Consider the following 15,255-nt stretch of genomic DNA (forward strand, 5'->3'; position numbering starts at 1 on the left):
TCTAGCTCAGTAACTTTTTTTGGTCTTTAAAATTATGTTTGGGGATTATTTTTTAGCTAAAGGAAAGAACAGTCTCTCTTAATTTTTATTTTACCTAAGACCTAAGCACACAGGACTTTTTACTCAGATCATCCAGTGATGCCAAAAATTCCTCTGCCAAATGCTATAATGAAGGCAACTCATTAGCAAATGACCTAGCTCATCTGTTGAATCCAACCTGTGATACTGCAAAATTGGAAATAGCCCCAATTAGTTATTGTTAATCTAATCTGGGTAAATGATGTTCTCACAGAGCAAGCAGATACCAGGCCTCTCTCACTTTACAAACAAGGCTTGTTTGCTACTCTCTCTCACAACAAGCCCCAGGGAGGGTTCTGGGTCATTGTATTATTGCTTTTGCCCAAAGGTTATGCTTAAGAACTTTAACAAACTGCATAGCCACTGCCCAGAAAGAATTGTGCGTGATTTCTGTTCTATTTCCACTCTTTTTTTTTTTAAACCAGTGGAACAAATAACAAGTCAAAATTAGAGTTTTACCATTCAAGATGATTTATAGTTAACCCAGGAAATTGACTGCAAGAATTAATCTATTTTAAAATGAAAGACTGTGAGTTATAACATTTTTCTAATTATTCCTTCGTGAAATGTCTCTATTGGACTTCCTAAAGAACAATGTAGTGGAGTGGACTAAGGGTAAAATTTCATTCCTATCTTTGTGGGGTATATGCAAGGGTTATAAAAATAACTGTAATATATTGGAATGTTAGAACACAGAGAAATGTCAACTGCATTTTCATACTGTGTGCCTGATCAATCGCTAAGTTGTGTCTGACTCTTCACAACCCTGTGGACTGCAGCCTGCCAAGCTCCCCTGTTCTTGGGATTTTCCAGGCAAAAATACTGGAGTGGGTTGTCATGTCCTCCTCCAGGGGATTTTCCCGACCCAGAGATCAAATTCGCATCTCCTGCGTCTCCCACATCAGTAGGCAGATTCTTTAGCTCTGCGCCACCTGGGAAGCCCAAATGTTCTAGTCATGGTGATCAGCTGGGTAATTCTTCCCGCTCCCGGCAAAAAACTTGTATCTGTTTGGTCCACGGCTTCGGAGAGGGCTCCAGGGTGGTTAAAAGACTGCCTTGTGGCTGCAGAGAGAGGCTTCAAGCAGAAGCCCTGATATCAGAGGGTTTCCCCAAAGGCCGCTGGGCATGGAGGCTCCTAGTCCTACCTAAGGGTGAGCCTTTCCAAGAGATCCTCGGCCAGCCCAGCCTGGGGACCAGTCAGCGTGCAGAGGTTAGTCACGTGGTCGCCCGTCTTCTTGATGAGTTTCACTTGCTCTTCCAGGACGCGGCTTTGCAGGAAGTCAGAGGTGGAGGTCTGCTGGGCTGAACCCAGGCTGCGCAGATCTGAAAGGGCCTGGTTGAGGCCCTTCTCCCTGAGCATGGCGGCTTCCATAGTGTCCTGGGTTTGACCCCACTCATTTTGAGATGGCTTTTGCACGTCCTGGTAGACTGCGTGGCAGCAGTACTGGTTTTGCATTTTCAAGAGACGCTTGGCATCCTCGCGCTTCTCCTCGCCCATTTCGCGGAAAAGAAGGTCCCACGCCCTCCAGAACCACATTCTCCTGGTGGAAACAGAAGCCGGGAGAGAGGTAGGTATGGGAGACCCGTAGGTGTATATTGACGGCGGCCCCCACCTCCGTGGAATAATTCTGACAACCTGGAAGTTCATGGTGATCGGTAATAAGGAAATAACCTCAGAAAACTGGTCCCAGTGGCCCAGGATGGTTGATTGGCTGATTCGAAGGTTGCAACTGTTGGGGTGGTCTGAGGCTGGAGCAAGGGGTGTCCCTGGGGTCTGTTCTGTCCAAATATTGTTGAAACAAGGGACAGAGCTGCAGAACCAAGGAGTGCACTACTGGATAATTCTTTTCATGACATAGTTCACGTCCTGATCAACTAACAAAATCTTCACCACATTCTGAGAGGTACACAGTAGGGCTTTATAGTTAATTAAAATAAGAAAGAAAGAAAAAAAAAGGATGGCACAAATGGTGAAAATCTGTTGTATGTTAAACTGTTAGTCTCTGCATCATTGGAGGTTCTATATCATTGCCGTAAAAATCTAATGACAATATTTTCACCTGGAATATTTACCAAGGGACGCGTGCGTGCTTAGTCATTCAGTTATGTCTGACTCTTTGCCACCCCATGGACTACAGTCCGCCTGGCTCCTCTGTCCCTGGGATTCTCCAGGCAAGAATGCTGGAGTGGGCAGCCACTCCCTTCTCTGGGGCTCCAGGGAATCTTCCTGACCCAGGGATTGAGCCCAGGTCTCCCGCCTTGCAGGCAGATTCTCTACCATCTGAGCCATCAGGGAAGTCTTTACCAAGGGATAACCTCTTTCAAAAACTGGGTAGAATACATATGTAGGGGATTCTTCCTGTTTTAACTGTCTATGTTAATAAAGAAGCTTTCTTGTTTCCCTAGGAAACTCCCAAGTAAATGCCTCACATTTCCGTGGGAAACTTCAGTGAAAAGTATCTCATTGTAGTTCACTCAAACTAATACATGACTCTGTTTTCTGTGTCTCTTCTCCTACCTCCTGGCTTCACTGGGCCTTCTCTTTGGGGATCTCCTCACTCCCACATCTGGTTGTCCAATTCCTTTTCCTCGTTCAAGTCCTAGGTTAAATGCTGTCTCCTCCATAAAGCTTTCTGTTGTCCTGCTAAGAAGGAATCTGTCCCTCTTCTGAACTGTGAAAGCAACTTGTCTTTCAACCTCTCTGTTGTTTTTATATATTTCGTCACCCTGAGTAACTGTAGACATCTTGGGAGGATCCAGTCTAAACCAATTTAGTGCCTTACACATTGTGAGTATACAATAAATACCTCTTGAGTGAATAAATTTTACCTGTAAGATTCTTATTGATCTATCACTGGTGGTGATTTAATTGCTAAGTCATGTCTGACTCTTGAGCAACCCCATGGACTGTAACCTGCCAGGCTCCTCTGTTCATGGGATTTCCCAGGCATGAATACTGGAGTGGGTTGTCATTTCCTTCTCCAGAGATCTTCCCAACCCAGGGGTAGAACCCAGGTCTCCTGCATTGCAGGCAGTCCCCTCCATTGCAGGTAGTCCCCTGCATTGCAGGCGGATTCTTTATCAACTGAACCACCAGGAAAGCCCATTATAATAGCAAAGAGCTGTAAACGAAGAGCCCCAAAACTTTCAGGTACACACACAGAAAGTCCCTTGTGCTTCTGTTGTGCCTCATTCCTTGAGAAATAACCAGATACCACCAAGTGCCCCTCTTTCTAGAGCAAAAAGGTTGTGTGTAATATAGGTGACATCATGGGATTTCTCACTTTGTACCCTTGTTTGGTTAAAGATAGATAACCTGAATGGCAAACAGACATTATAGAGTTTATCAGGCAGGACTAGTCAGTTTATTTTAAAAATTATGAAAGCTTACTGAAAATTTTTGAGAGTTATGTGCCAGATGTACTGAGGACTTTATAAACATTGTCTCATTTGATCGTCACGATGTGAAGGAAAAGCTGGGAGGGAACTATGCTGAGCAGCTGGATGGCTTTCCCAAGTTATACTACAATTCTGGGAAAGAGCAGGAGGAGGACCAAGGTCTGTTTCAATCCATAATCTGAGCTCTTAATACTTCTTCCTTTTCTCTAGCTTCACAGTTTCCTTTGACTCCTCTCCTAAGTGAACTTCCTATGGAAGACTTGAACCCAGTGGGTGTTTGTACACCTTTATGGGAACTGCTTACCCAGAGCAAACCAAACTCTAGGGGCCCTGGGCAATAATGCTATGGATGTCAACCAAAAATATCTTACCTAGAAATCTCGTTTCTACCTAATTTATATACTGCGCGTGGTCTAGGAGGGCAGTTAGGAAATGAAAGGATGCTGAGTGAAGGCGCAGACATTTTTCTTGTGGGGAAGGTGCTGTCCCACAGTTGAGCATGGAAATAGTTGATGCAGGGAGATGGGCTCAGGCATGAAAGAGGTGTTCCCCTAGCCCGCTGAGGACCTGTGGCTCTCAGCCTGGGATATGCCAAGATCCAGACACCCTAAAGCCCCAGTGTGTGTGCAAAGCAAATCGGTGCTGACATGTGGAACCCAGAACAGAGCTCCCAGAGAAGCATTTGGCTTGGTGTTAGGAGAGAAAGACCAGCAATGCCCTTCACCCAACCCAAATTTTCCAACATGAAGGCAAGAGAAAAACCAACAATTACTCAAAATAACAGGTAAAAACCCATCTGATAAACCCTGCCACAATATTTTCTTCAAGTTTTATTTATTGAACATTCATACCAGTGGTTCTCCAATTTTACGATGTAAAATTACCTGTGTGTGTGTTTAGTTGTCCAGTCATATCTGACTCTTTGAGACCCTTTGGACTGTAGCCCGCCAGACTCCTCTGTCTGGGATTTTTTTTTTTTCGGGCGAGAATACTGGAGTGGGGTGCCATTTCCTTCTCCAGGGTATCTTCCTGAGCCAGGGATTGAACCCACATCTTCTGTGTCTCCTGCATCACAGGCAGATTCTTTACCTGCTGGGCCAACACCTGGCGGGGGTGTGGTTATTAAAATGAATAGACCCAGATCCTTTCCCTGTAAAATTTTGATTCTGTGAGTTTGGGGTGAGTTTCTGGGCTCTGCATTTCAGACCACCCCCAGAAGAGAATCTCATGTCCGTTATCAGAGAAGTAAATTCTGAGAAAATAAGCCTGAAAATCAGGCAAGTGCTACAAGAGCTGATGTTCTGTGGGATTATGTAGGATGAAGCTAATTAATAACAGTCTCTAGGAATGCTTGTCTGTGGAGAGTTGGTGACAGCTGACAATGCCTTCAGCTACTGCCAGTAAGTTTCTCACTCTTCAACAAGGAAAACTTGTTCTAGGGAAACTCTGAGACAGAACCAAGGGTAGGGTGAGGGACACAGAAGCCCTCCCTGTGTGGGTGAGAGGGTAGACACCTGTGCCCTGGCTGATCTTAGCTGGGCAGGCCTCCCAGACACACTCGGCAGGAGGTAGTTCGAAGGACCCCTTAGCTTTGAGGAGGACCATTCTCTGAGGGAGGGCTCATTGAATCTGAAGTCACAAACAGCAGATCATTCATTCGACAGTCGCAGGGGCCTTTTCCGGATCCATGCTGTAGGTCTGGGCCTTGCACACACTTTTGCTTCTTCCTGGAGTGTTGCTTTCCCCCAGCTTTGCCTGGTTAATTTTCCGCTTCCAGATCTGGCCTCCCTAATGAGGCAGTTCCCCCACAATATGCCTTCCTAATATCATTAACCTGGGAAATAGGATTCCTTGATTCATGCCTGTCTGTCTCAGTGGTAAGCTCCATGAGGGCAGGGGCCAGGCTGTTTTATTGTTATTTTTTCATTATTTTTAGCTCTGAGTCACTTATAAAAATAATTTGCTGAAGTCCAGTGTTTGGAGTGATGGCTACATTTAGCAATGTACCAGTTCAACAGTGTAAGTTATTTTTCTGTTATAAATTATACAGCCGGTTTTATTGGAGAGAATATTTTAAAAGCTTTTGATGATTTCCGTGAAGGTTTAGTTGGTTGGTTTTAATTTTTTCTTAACAGCATTTTAAGGAATATTGGACTGTTAAAAGCTAAGGATTACAGAATGGGTTAGCCTTTTAGAGTATATATTAAATATTCAAGAAAGAGTAATTAATAACCAGTAACCAAACCTTAAAGATTAGTACCCCAAATCTAACATTCATGCCTTTAAGTATCAAATTGCTGAAGAGGAATTCAGAGTAACTGAATTCATATGAAATGCAGGGATCTTAGACACTAATTGCTAGTCTTATAAAATTAAGGTAATATGCCATTTGAAGGATTGGTGAAAGAATGTAAAAATGTTTAAAGAGCAATCCCAGGTGATATTCAGAAAGATGGGGAAACTAAGTCAACTGAAACAATCTCATCCTATGTGTAATGCTGAAATTTAAAAATTTAATCGCTAGAAACAAAAGTCTACCATGCCAATTGTAAGTGATATTAAGAGTGAAAGTCACTCAGTCTTTGAGACCCCTTGGACTATTCAGTCCATGGAATTCTCTAGGCCAGAATACTGGAGTGAGTAGCCTTTCCCTTCTCCAGGAGATCTTCTCCTAGGGATCAAACCCAGGTCTCCTGAATTGCAGACAGATTCTTTACCAGCTGAGCCACAAGGGAAGCCCAAGAACACTGGAGTGGGTAGCCTTTCCCTTCTCCAGGGGATCTTCCCAACCAACCGGGGTCTCCTGCATTGCAGGTGGATTCTTTACCAACTGAGCTATCAGGAAAGCCCCTGCAAATGTAAAAAGATTATTAATCATGGTTACATTTGAAAAAAACTAGACAATTATGGAAATTAGAAGTATGCAGGTCAAGAAGCAACAGTGAGAATTGGACATGAAACAGCAGACTGGTTCCAAATGGAGAAAGAAATATGTCAAGGCTGTATATTGTCACCCTGCTTATTTAACTTATATGCAGAGTACATCATGAGAAATGCTGGACTGGATGAAGCACAAGCTGGAATCAAGATTGCTGGGAGAAATATCAATAACCTCAGATATGCAGGTGACACTGTCATTATGGCAGAAAGTAAAGAACTAAAGAGCCTCTTGATGAAAGTGAAAGAGGAGAGTGAAAAAGTTGGCTTAAAACTCAACATTCAGAAAACTAAGATCATGGCATCTGGTCCCATCACTTCATGGCAAATAGATGGGGAAACAGTGGCAGACTCTATTTTCTTGGGCTCCAAAATCACTGCAGATGGTGACTGTGGCCATGAAATTAAACGATGCTTGCTCCCTAGAAGAAAAGCTATGACCAACCTAGACAGCTTATTAAAAAGCAGAGACATTACTTTGCCAACAAAGGTCCGTCTAGTCAAAGCTTTGGTTTTTCCAGTAGTCATGTATGGATGTGAGAGTTGGACTATAAAGAAACCTGGGTGCCGAAGAATTTATGCTTTTGAACTGTGGTGTTAAGACTCTTGAGAGTCCCTTGGACAGAAAGGAGATCCAACCAGTCCGTCCTAAAGGAAATCAATCCTGAACATTCATTTGAAGGACTGATTCTGAAGCTGAAACTCTAATACTTTGGCCACCTGATGCGAAGAACCGACTCACTGGAAAAGACCCTGATGCTGGGAAAGATTGAAGGTGGGAGGAGAAGGGGACGACAGAGATAGTTGGATGGCACCACCAACTCAATGGATATGAGTTTGCGTCAACTTTGGGAGTTGGTGATGACAGGGAGGTCTGGGGTGCTGTAGTCCATGGAGTTGCAAAGAGTCGAACATGACTGAGCAACTGAACTGAAGATTCAGTTTTTATTTTCTAGCAAGGGAAAACTAAGGTACTTTTACATGGTTGTAATGCATCAAAAAATCTAAAATAAAAGGGCACATGTGTTCAAAGTTGCATAAATCAAGAGGCTTATAAGGGATTGGCAAGATTAAATGAATGGCAGAAGTTTAAATTTGATTTACATGTTACCATAAAACTGAAGTTTACAGAAAAGGATTTAAACCTTGGTTAAAATGTCTAAAAATGCTAAAATGGCAGGTAAAACTAGAAATGAGCTTGGAAATAATGAAGCAACAGCATCGTATACTGAAGCCAGTATTCGTCTTAGGAAACTGACAAAAATAATCCTAGAAAGCTAAAGAGTTGACAGAACTGTAAATGAGTTAAAGAAGAAATCTGTGTAAGGCCAAATATTTCTTCAGATAATAACTAAAATTTTGGGTAAAATATGACATTTTATGAATATAAAATTTGTCTATGAGAAGATTGAAGTATCCATAGGTTTTGATACATTATGGTTCTTCAAAATGCTGCTATAAAAAGCCAATAAAAACTGACCAACTAAGACCATCCTATAAAAATTGTGTAAATTGTATAAATAGTTAAACTGGTTTTGATCATTACATTTGGTAAATCTGGCAAGTTAGTGATTCAGTATTTGATCATTTGATGAATTAATTTTGCAGGATAGATTTTTGGCTAACTAGTCAGTTTCTTTTCTGCTGTTTCTTTTATTTACCGTTTCCAAAACCTGTTGCAGTGCTTGATATGCAGAAGATGCTCAATTAACAGTGGGGTGAATAAACGAATGAAGAAACTGCGCTGGCGGAGGTGCGGCGCCGGGGGCGGGGTGTGGAATATAAAGGCAAAGACCATCAGGGTTTTTGCTTTCAGGAAGCTTACCTTCTCTATGGAGTGGTAGTTCAACTCTTTTCCTCTTACTGTTTATATGACTGTAGGGCGACTTCATCTTTGTGTCGTTCTTGTTCTTGAGTCATTGGAGCAGGTTTACCCTACTGTTACACTATATTTGATTTTAAATGGGAATAGAACTTCATTCTGCAGAGAGGTGAATATCTTTTTTTTTAAATTTTTTTTTTCTTCTGTCCCCTCAACTCGTCTCCTTGTCCATAGTTAGAAGCAAAAGGAAATGAGGTAAAGATAAACCCACCCCAAACTTAACAGAGTCGACAGATGACGCTAGGCCACGCAGCCAGAGAGCCCGGCCTCTCGCGCACAGCCGGCGGCGTCCTGAGCTCGTGGGGAGCGCTGTACAGTAAGAGCCAGGGGCTTTTCCTGCGCAGTGAGTTGGAATTAAGCATGCTAATTTGAGGTCTCTTTCAAGTATTTTGTTTAATTCCATTGGCCTTTAATTCCTTTATATTGCATCATTTAATGTAATGTTATTTATATATGAAGCATGTTATGCTTATTAACCAATGTGCAAAAATCCAAAGTACAGATTTTCTGTAATGGGCTAATTACAGGACTTTAAAGCCACCTACTGAGTTTTGCTGAGCTTCACAACAGGTTCACTGAACTGGATAAATTTATTCAAACGTGTGGAAATGAACCCCATTCTATGTGCTACGGTACTGGGAAAACACACAAATTATACCTCAATACCAGTTTAATGGGTCAAACAGTGAACCTGAATACTGAACTTATCTACATCTTAAACTAGTGGGGAGGCCTGTGGTAAGAAAGGGACGTGCCCCTTCAAGGGAGTTTCTCCCTGTTTGTAAACAGTGGTAATAAAACAATAAGCCGGGCAATTAGGAGCCAGTTCTCCACACTCAGGAAACAGAGGTGGGTTGCCTTCCAGTGACCTTTGAAAATACACAACTTTCATAATCCAACCTGAGTGGAATGAAGTGACGAAAGCTCAGCAAACACATCTCAAGCACAGCCCTTTAATCTTTTCTGTGGAGAACGAGAGGCGCCTTTTCTTGTGTCATGGTTTAGGAAGAATTCAGCACAGGGTGTTCAGAGTTAGACACACAAATAAGGTATAAATATGTGGTGGAATTAAACACTCCAAACCAGCTTTTTACCCCTGAGCTGGATCAAACCAACAGGGTGAGCTGATCATGTTAGCGTTAATTCTTCATGAATCCATCCTTAAATGGATTTTTTTTTTTTTGCATTTGAGAGTTTCAGAGGACTTTATACTCAAACTTCATAGCACCATAATTAGAATTATTGTCCATTATGAGAACATAGAAATTGGTTAGGGGTAGGAGAAGAAAACAGGCTAGACGGAGGTTTGAGAACCTTGTCGGGGACAGAGTTGAAAGAAAAGACCCTGCTATGTTGCATTATGACCGATGGAAGTACTGTTTTCCAGCAGATAAGTAAACACACACAGACATACTCTTCATTTATATCCCTTAGCTAAAGATGGATGTTGCTTTTATTATTTAATAGATTCCAGTAGTAGATCTATTAATTTTGTCAGGAAAGGGAAAAGAAGGTCATTTCCAAGCCTGAAAGAGTTCCAGTCTTATCCTCAGGGCACCTTATTTACAATGTCCAGTCCACCCAGTGGCTGACAGTTGGGTGTTGATAACCTAATTCATGCCCATCTTTTTAGGGAGATGCTGGTACGTCAGCTGTCAAAGCAACGAGCCTGGGTTTTCAGAGCTCTCCCAAAGTGCCACGTATACCAATGAAAAGAGAGTTCTCTAGGAAATGAGGTGTGACGCAGGCCAGCTTCGCCAAGACTCTCGGACCAAGAAATAAGAATTTAAATATGAAATACTAAAATTTAACACATGACTGAAACAAAATAAATGGTGTACCAGTGAAAGCATTTGAGGTAATTAATCAATGCTGTGTTTGTACATATCATTAAATATATTATACTCAGTTTAGATTTGATTTCTATGCTCCCTTTATAAAGAGTTAAAAGAAAATACATTTGAATTCATGCTGATACCGAAAACATGCTCCTAGCTTCTAGTTTTTTTTGGATTTCAAATCATTTCCATTAACAAACAGCTATTTGCCCTCTAATAAAATATGTCATTATGCTTTATTCACATCGCACAAAAGAATCACTGAAAAATCGCCCCAATGATGGCCAATAATTACACATTTTGCTCCTGTGCTAGCGATGAAGAAATCTGTTCATTGGAGAAAGCAGGTGCTGGGGCATCAAGCTAATAGTCAATGTGAGCCGTGGTAATTAGCCACTGCGATTGCTAAAATTAACAATTAGCTAACATGCAATTCTCTTTTTTGCAGGCTGCAGTTTACTTTGTATAATCCTTGCATGTTCTTAGTAATTATTCTGACAGCTTATTATTTTTATTTTTTCTGGTTTGAACACAGCTTTAACATTTGCATTGGGCAACCCAAATGTTCAACAGGCAGGGATGAAACAACTGCTTGACTAGGCATTTTTCTGAGGCCACATTTGGTGGTTTTCTTAACTTTTCCTGGTTGGGGAGGGGAGTGGTTAGGGGTGAGAGCTCTGATTCTTTCACAGCTATTGTCTTCTCCCCTCAGGCCTTCCTCCAGGGCAGCACACGCGGTCATCCCGAAGCTTTTAGAGGGAAACTACCCAGTCAGCGGCAATTTAGACTTGAGGGAATGACTCCAGGGATGAAGTGCCATAGTCAAGCTAGTCAAAACATCTTCTTTTCATTCTTCTTCCCTGGAGCGTGTCTTTGGTTAATACATTCGCTGGCCCCCACATGATACCCTCCATATCCCCTTTTTGAGGGAGAAAATGTAGCATCCTGTGTGGATTGTTCTTGTCAGGGGCTATCAGTTTAGTCACTCAGTCGTGTCCGACTCTTTGCGACCCCATGGACTGCAGCACGCCAGGCCTCCCTGTCCATCACCAATTCCCGGAGCTTGCTCAAACTCATGTCTATTGAGTCAGTGATGCCAACCCAATCTTTCCCAGCATCAGGGTCTTTTCCAACGAGTCAGTTCTTTGCATCAGGGGGCCAAAGTATTGGAGTTTCAGCTTCAGTATCAGTCGTTCCAATGAATATTCAAGACTGATTTCCTTTAGGATTGACTGGTTTGCTCTCCTATTTGGGGAGAGAGCTCTATCTCTATACACTGAGATAGTATTGCTGGAGCCTTCCAGTAGAATAAGTCTGATGAAGCCTCAGTCTACATGTGAAAGGAAAAAGAAAAGCATCAAGGGAGTAATTTGTTTCCAGAAGACCTCTGGGAGGTGAGATGTGATGAAAGCTCTTGTAGCATTTAAGTAAGATAAACTGTAGCAACAACTTCAGCAGACTACTCTTCCAGACTGTGTTTGTTTCCTATTGTTGTTCAGTCAGTAAGTCCTGTCTAACTCTTTGCAACCCCATGAACTGCAGTACGCCATCCTTCCCTGTCCAGCCTTCCCACTATCTCCCTGAGTTTGCTCAAACAGACACGACTGAGCAACTTCACTTTCACTTTTCATTTTCATGCATTGGAGAAGGAAATGGCAACCCACTCCAGTGTTCTTGCCTGGAGAATCCCAGGGACGGGGGAGCCTGGTGGGCTGCCGCCTGTGGGTTCGCACAGAGTCGGACACAACTGACGCGACTTAGCAGCAGCAGCATGTCTATTGAGTCAGTGATGCCATCCAACCATCTCGTCCTCTGTCACTCCCTTCTCTTACCCAGCATCAGGGTCTTTTCCAATGAGTTGGCTTTTCTCATCAGAGGTCTGGAAAGGGTCGCCCTGGGCTAGAATCAAGGTGTCACCAGGGCTGTGTTCCTTTTCTCGCCTTTTCCAACTTCTAGAGGCTACCCACACTCCTTGGATTGTGTCTCTTCAGAGCCACATTTTCTTTAACTGTTCTTCAGTAGTCACATTTCCCTCTGACCACAGGTGGGAAAGAGTCTCTAGTTTTAAGGATCTATGTTATTACACTGGGCCCACCTGGATGATCCAAGATCATCTCATCACAAATCCGTAACTCAGTCACATCTGCAGCGTTTCTTTTGCCGTGTAAGGTAACCTATCCACAGGGTCAGGGGACATCTTGGGGGGGGGGGGCATTATTCTGCCTGTCACACAAAAGTATGCAAAATATACATGCGGTAGGTAAGTTTCTACTTCTCTACAGCTGTGAGTCATTGCACATTTAATGTTAGGGAACTAGGTTATTGAGGAGTGGTGGGCGTTGGAGGCTGGGGGCAGTGGATTTCCATGGCTTGCATAGACAATAACTCTGTATGGCCCTTCTGGGCCAGGTGTCTTAACTAACACAGGACCAGCATAGGCCAGGCTTTGTCCTGTCCCTCCCTCCTAGGCTCCTGAGTTTGGAGGGCCTTTTCAGCCTCTTGATGAGAGGGCTGCCTTTTAGAGCCGGGCATGGCTAGGCTAAGAGCTGTCATCATGTGTTCTCTGCTTTATTATGGTGTTGGGCTGTAACACGCTGCTTTACTGTGTGAATGAGTGACATGGATTGCTGTCCACAGAAACTGAATAGTAGGAAGAAACACCACCCGCTGTAGCCCTGACTTCTAAAATGCAGGGATGGGAGAGGCAAAGCTCTGGTGGAAGTTCAGGCCATCCAAGATGGCTGTTCTCTTGCTCTCTGTACATCCATCCTTTGCCCAGAACCCGCTTCACCTACACCCTACTCACCTGACTGACCCTTACCTATTTGCCCCTGCCTCAGCTGGTGATTGTCCTAGCTTTAGCTCAGAACTCTCCAATGCTTATCAAAGGGTTGGGGAGGGGCGTGCGGCTTGCTGGTTTCCATGGTAACCAATGCGCCAATCTGATATCAATTTCCCCAACCGGTAACCTCCGCATGCTTCAAGGAGCGAGGATGGCCGCCATGTTCTGCCCGCAGCCTGGCCGCCAGCAGCGCACGGTGGTGGGGGGGTGTTGCTTCAGGACCGGCTTCCGACATGTAAGCTCCCCCGCAGTTTTAAACCACTGATGTCCCTGTCACTGGTGCCGAGCTTGTTCTTTGGTCTTGGAGCTGGGCAAGGACGGGCCTGGTAGACCTGCGGGGTGCCGCCCAACAGGCGGATTTCTGAGAAGTGCTGAGACCTCGTCTGTGTAGCGTATGAGCCGGTGGTTGGGGCTCAGAAGGGCATCTGCAGACATGAGGATAAGCCTGGGGAATCGGGCCTTGGGGCTGGCTGTGGGCTGCAGAGGCTGAGGAGGGCCAGGCTTCGTAGGAGAGGTCAGGGAGGTGAGCAGTGGCAGAGACGGGGGCCAGACTTGCGGTGGTGAAGCATAGCAACGTGTTGTTTGCTTAAAGGGGAGGAAACTGGAATGAGCAGAGTCTGCCCGGAAGAGTGAAGCAGGTAGGAGTCAAACATCCAGAGAACAAACTGCTACCGAGTTGAACTGAGGTGAGACCTCACCCAGTCACAGATGTTCCTGGTCAGGCAGCTTTAAAAGAGGTGGGGGTGCTGAGATGTGCCTTGGCTTAAGAACATCTACTCTCCAAAACAGAAACGCGTTGGATTTTTTGCTTTACAAGACAATTCCTCAAATTGGTTGTTGGTTTAATGAGGTCCTCTGGTATACCTAAAATGGAATTTTAACCACAGAAATTGTACTGCCCACTCCCAAAAGCGTATCTGTTGTATAAAGCGAGCCTCACACACAGGCTAAGATTCTTGAAAAATAGCAGACCAAGGGAAATTTGGAGCCAGAGCTTTAAAATGTTTTGCTAAAGATTTCAAGGTGTTTGCCTCAATTTGAGAGACTGGCCGAGATGTAGAGATGATGTTTTCAGTGGTGTGGCGAGGTCATCAGAATGATAGCAATAAAGTTGGGGAATGTGTTTAAGGAAATAGGTGTTCTCATAAGGAGGCATCTCCCCAGAGGACTGTCCTTATTTCACACAAGAACAATTGTAGCTTCCATAGAGGAGCTACACTAGCTTAGAATAGGTGTAACACCTTCATTCTCCATGACCCCCACTGTTTTTTCACTGCTGGCTTCTTAACAGTATTTACTATTTAGGTTATTATTATTATTGATTTACAGATGCCAAGCCGCACCGTGTTAGAACATAGTTTTAAGTTCCCAGAGGCGGGCCCAGTAGACTTGGGAATAGTACCTAGAATTCCTAGAGTTGTGCTCTGATGCTGGTGTCTTTGGGCTGTGTGTGCACAGCTTTGGGATGAGAGTGGAGGGCAGGAGGTGGTTCGGGAGGCAGGGAGGGACATGGCAAGGGAGAGGGAGAGGCTGGTATTTAGAAAACAGTCATATATGCTTCTCAAGGGGTGAGGGCCCATGCAACCCCAGGACTTGGGCGTTACAGAAGATTCTTAAAGACAGGCTTCAGTGAATAAAATTTATTGAACCAGATGCTACCTGGTGTTGAGGGATAGCTGAGGAAAGGGAAACTGTTAAGAGTCACTGTGGTGGTGGTGTTTAGTCACTAAGTTATGTGCGTCCAACTCTTTGTGACCCCCGTGGACGGCAGCACGCCAGGCTCCTCTGTCCTCCACGAACTCCCAGAGTTTGCTCAAATTCATGTCCACTGAGTCGGTGGTGCTGTCTAACCATTTCATCCTCTGCCACCTGCTTCTTTTTTTTTTGCCTTCAGTCTTTCCCAGCATCAGGGTCTTCTCCAATGGGTTGGCTCTTCACATCAGGTGACCAAAGTATTGGAGTTTCAGCTTCAGCATCAGTCCTTCCAATGAATATTCGGGGGTGATTAAAGGAAATGGAAGAACAGGGAGCTAAGTAGCCAGGAAAGAGACTAATCTCCTCAATTTAGGTAGTTTTTGTAAGTGAGGTAAGCAGTCAAGTTTAGTTTTGGTAAAATGACTTATGTGCCTATCTGTCAAGTGCAGCACAGGACAGGAATCATAGTTCCTCAAGTTCTCCAGCCTAAGAAACTTTAGACCCAGCCTAGAGCACTTCACTGGGGAATGCCATGCCTCACAGATTGTAACCAGAACCACCCCACCTTTGCCCACCACCTGCAA

At 44.0% G+C, this 15,255-nt stretch overlaps 1 pseudogene; it reads right to left on the minus strand.

Annotated features, from left to right (window-relative positions):
- Nucleotides 1–1,219: 1,219 nt before the first annotated feature.
- Nucleotides 1,220–13,211, minus strand: LOC122454915 (annotated as a pseudogene).
- Nucleotides 13,212–15,255: the final 2,044 nt, after the last annotated feature.

This window comes from Cervus canadensis, chromosome 17, assembly GCF_019320065.1.
Source record: "Cervus canadensis isolate Bull #8, Minnesota chromosome 17, ASM1932006v1, whole genome shotgun sequence".
Classification (NCBI taxonomy): Eukaryota; Metazoa; Chordata; class Mammalia; order Artiodactyla; family Cervidae; genus Cervus; species Cervus canadensis.